We start from the raw sequence: 5,011 nt of genomic DNA on the forward strand, positions 1-5,011 counted from the left end.
AAGTGATCAAGGCAATCAGTTTTCCTGCAGATTGGGAGGTTTGTATATGACTAAGCAAACATAATAAGAGGAGATGCCCAGAAAGTGTACCCTATTTTATATTATATCTGTATGTTGTGTTCTTTCAGTTAAATTATGATATGTTTAATCCCAGCTATTGGCATTCCTCTCCTTTTTCACCTCATCTAGAAATAGATATTTATCAGTCAGGATGGGACATTCTAAAAATCCTGATGGTGAGCAAATTTGCATGGAATTCCCCCCTCTAATTCCAGTCTTGCTCCTTGCACTTGGTTTAACACAAGGTGCTCTCCCCACCCCCATTAGTTCCAATAAAATGCAAATAATTGCAACAGTGTGCTCAAGTATGCAGAAGTGGGGAGGGTCTAAAATGGTCAATCACTTGCCACTTTCTTTGTAAAGTAAGTGGAGCTAGCAAAAACTGCTATGTATCTCTAGTGGGCCAAGTAGGCGACTAGTTGCCATAGAAACTAATGGCTAGAAAGAGAGCAGGAGGTGGCATGACTCCCCAATGCCTTCTCTGGATTCCTTGCAGATACATCCACTCCATTTCTACTTCTCACCCAGGCCCACCTCAATCTCTCCCACTGCATTTAGGATGGAAGGGTTGGTTTTGGATGTTCAGGCTCAGTAAGAGAGCAAAACTGAGTAGATGAGTTTTATTTCCAAAATTTATATACTTATTCATTGTTTGCATGAGAGAGATTGTTTTGAGTTTGGAGATCCTCCTCTGTGATTAGCCCACCACTGCCTTCCCTTGTTTGTCCCCAGGCAAAATTATCTCTCAGGTAATGTGTGTAAAATATGTACAATTACAAAAGGTAGGAAAAATACAGTTGCCATTAACATAATACAGTATTCCTGAAGGGCTTTATAAGTGGAAACTGGCATCACCAACACAGTAAACAATATTTGTTGTGGCCACCATTATCTCTAGTCTGCGCTGCAACAACACTAGTTTTGAGAATTTTCAGCTCGCACTAAAAAGTAATAGGAGGGAAAGGGATGAAGGTGCTGCTGAGAGTACTTATAAATTATTTGAATGCGGTCTTTGCCAAAGATGTTTTAAAACTCAACAGCAGTGATCAGCACGTTTCTAGTTTAGTGAAATACCTTGTTAGTATACTAGGAATAATAGAAAGTGTCTGACCCTTGAGACTCCCATGTCCCGTAGTATAGAAAGTAAATGCAATTCATTAGCAACTATATTTTTAAAATGTGACATTAAAGAGTGGTGCTGCATGTTAAGATAATGGGATTGGGAAAGCAATCAGGCAAGTAAGCCAGTGATGGAATGTGGGTTTATATGTAGGGAAGGCTTATTAAGTTCTACAAAATAAATAGGTAGCTTTCTATGAAAGTGAGTTCTGAAAAGCTATGAAGACCCACGACAGTTACCAGAACATGCTTTAACTCTGTTGATCAAGATCACTTCCAATATTTATATGCAAGAAAGGTCTAGTGAAAAGGGTTGATATACTACTGGGCAGTCAGAGGCTTAATACAACTGATCAACTATGAACTATAGTCATTTCAGATATAGTGTGCTGTTCAGAAATGAACATGTCTATCCAGCCTTTGATACACAAACTTTGAAAATATAATCGAACTTGACTTCAGGTTGATTCCTTTGTTAGAAGAGGTGGCCTGGGTTCTGCTTTATTTTAGCTCCATCCCAAGCCTCAGTACCAGATTTAGGGGTATAATGTTCCTGTAAAACTGAATCCCAGATAGCCAACGTATATAAATACCAAAACCACACTTGCTGCAGAAGCTTATTTTAGCAGTTTCTTATACTTTTAGAGCAAAATGGAATGAAGTCACAAGAAAGTAGGATCTGTGCTACTCCTTCAATAAAGGAATCAGTTCTTTCTTTGCTACATTTGTCTCAACCATTCCAAATGCTAAAAAGACAAGATTCTGTTCACATTAAATAGTAGTTTATTTCATTAGCAATGGAAGCTGCCACACCCAGAGTCATCAAAGTTCCAGATTCCTGAACTCTTGACCAGGCTAAATCTTTTACTGAGTAACTCAAGTAATTCAAGTATGGGTTTTGAGCAGAACCCATAGTTTATATATCCAGACTTTCTATATACAAGCTGTAGATTTCAGATTCCAGAAATGTGATCCTCAAAAGAACAATAAAAAAGTTTTGATTGAGATAGAATGCTACAGCACAAGGTCATTTTTGTTTTGTATCATGGTCTATGGGGCTAATTTGTGGGTTAGTTTTCAACTGTGTCTGCATCTTGTTCTAACCTTAATGACACAAAAGGGTTCAATAGTTGCCAGTATATCTCTGATAGAAAAGTATTTGTTAATGGCTTCCATCCAGTTTTGTTAACACAGACTTCTTTCCAGAGCAAGCCCTTGTTAGCTCTCAAACACAAAGTTACATACCTTCAGTGCAGATTTGTGCTAGGTTACAGTTGAAAATAATGGTGTGAGTTTCAAGTGTTTGGCTGCACTTGTAGTTGGATAAGTTGTTTGAGGCATATATTTTATCATAGCACAGGAAATGTAAAACACAATGTTGTAAGCAGAGACAGTGTGTACCTAGGAAAACAACAGGAGTTGTACTAGCTTTTAAAATTAGAGCTGTGTCAAAACATGACTTCTCAAAGTATTCTTCCATTTTTTCCACCTCTTTTGCAGGGTGCTTTAGAATTTATTTTAAAATTCAGTGGATGTGGGATTGTGCTCTCTTTATCATTGTGAGGTAGCCATGGGTGGTGGGTGAGTATGATCTGAAAACCCCCTACAGAAAGAACTACCACATAATGTCTTTTACAGGGTTTCATTTAAGGTATGGGAAGCTGAGGAGGATGTCTATTAATTTTCTGAGATTGAAATGTGTGGCAATTTTGGTTTTAATAATTTTTAAATATATTATATACGGTAAATAACAGTGGCCAACAGTCATGCAGATGTTAGGCAGAATCCCTGCCTTCTTCATTTACAGGAAAGCCCATCTGACAATATCACTGATGTTATAGCTAGCATGGGCACCTGTGAAGGCTGCAGAGTGTAAACCACCAGAAATATGATTTTCAGAATGAAAGGAGGGACACGTTTGCCACCTTTAAAGTAAGCAAAGGCACCACAAAAAACCTGTACCCCACTTATGCGTATTTCTCCAAAATGTTCTGTCCCTTTTGATCTTTTTCAAATGAAAGTTGTTTTCTCATTTATTGGTGGAGAATGGTTGGGGAAAGATGCAGATTACATTTTTTGGAATTGCACTGTTTAAAATGGAAGGAAAAGAGGTGGAATACACTTTATGAAGAAATATTGGACTTCCTGTTGGCATCCTGTATAATGCTTGTTATTTGATTCTCTGTGACTTATCATGGGTGGTGCAGGAGACCTTCATGAATTAATATCGCCAGTGCAGTACTATGCTCACAAAGCAAAATCACATAGCCTCCCTCTCTGTCACACACACGCTGCCACAATTCCAGTCTCAGCTTTGGACTAGAAAAGTGAAGTGAATGTAGCTGAAATAGAAAAATTCCTTACATCTCCATGTTGAAAGCGCTAGGGATTCCCATGGCATTTTTAAAAAGCATTTTGGCTTCCTTGATGCTAGTGTTCAGTGCTTGGAATACATTTTTCTCCAATGCACCGAATGTGCTTGTTAGGGCCTTTAATACTCCTCCTAGGCTCAGTGTGTCTGAAGGTATGGAAAGAAAGCAGCCCACTGACAAGTGTGTAGACAACCACTTGCAAGTGCCTTGTGTTTTCAGCTGCTTCTTCTATAAAAACCCCAATTAGGTAATTTTCTATTAGTCTTATTAACTGCATGCATTTTATTTTGTTTCTTCAAGAAATAATTTGTTATCATGGCAATTTTGACGTTTCCTATTATGTGTCTGCGGATGTTTCTGCAGGATTCACATCTTGGGACTTCAAGTCACACTTTGCAGGGGATATAGATATATTTCCTCGAGGTCATACTTGCAGGGCAGCCTTCACTGACCTGGTGCTCTCTGCATATCTTGCACAACAACTCACATCTCTCCAGGTCAGCATATTTGTCCTAGGGAGAGCAGCACCCAAACCAGGGCTGGATTTAGGTTTGATGAGGCCCTCAGCTACTGAAGGTAATGGGGCCCTTTATATATCCAGCTGTCCTTTGTCAACAACAAATTGTCACTGTTTTTTGTGTTGAATATATGCTATATAGTGATTTATGGACCTAATATGTATCTAAAGCCATTTGCACATAACAAAATATGTATTTTATCAAAGTAATTGTTGAACTTATCTTATATTTTGGAAATGTACTGCCAGTTTTCTTCCCCTTTAATTTTTTTTGGGGGGCCCCAAGAGAGTGGGGCCCTAAGCTATAGCTTGTTTAGCTTATACATAAATCCAGCACTGATCCAAACCACAATCTATTGTTGCTGGTTAAATAGGGTTGCTCATCATATGCGTCCGGTATCAATGTTTGTATCATTTTTGCTGAAAGAAGATGTCTGAGTATGGATGTCAAATTACCCTTTTTGTAGGACTATCCACCCACAAAAGTAGGGAGGGAATTTTGACTGGTTTCATAGGGAAGCATCAGATTTCTAGGATGTGGGGGACAGATGTCATACCTTACATTACAGATGAAGTGGTGAGGGTAGGGTTTTTATCTGATTAACACTTTTTAAAAATCTTGCAACCACTGTTTGCAGCTGGCAGGATGCTATGTCTCCACAGCCTTCTGAGTTCCTTCAGTCATGTTTCTCTTCCTGTGCCAATCAGATTCCCTTGGAAAAGGTCCTCTATAGTATTGCTTCCTTAGTGATTGCCAAAGAAAAAGGAACACAGCCTCAGAAGTATCTCAGAAGGCTGTAGAGATGGGGAGTCCCACTTCATGGTGGGCAACACTCTTTTTACACAGCCTTCTAAATTCCTTCTGGCTGTGTTCCTCATTCTGTGCCAGATCACCATGGAAATAACACTATATACCATTGTTACCATGGGGATCTGATTGGCA

The 5,011-nt window shown here is 39.0% G+C and overlaps 1 protein-coding gene across 3 annotated transcripts in view; it reads left to right on the forward strand.

Moving 5' to 3' along the window:
- LRRC4C (leucine rich repeat containing 4C) overlaps positions 1-5,011 on the forward strand; it is a 614,900-nt gene that overhangs the window by 94,720 nt on the left and 515,169 nt on the right. The gene's annotated exons all lie outside the window — the stretch shown is intronic.

The sequence above is a fragment of the Podarcis liolepis genome, assembly GCF_965112155.1.
Source record: "Podarcis liolepis genome assembly, chromosome: 1".
Classification (NCBI taxonomy): Eukaryota; Metazoa; Chordata; class Lepidosauria; order Squamata; family Lacertidae; genus Podarcis; species Podarcis liolepis.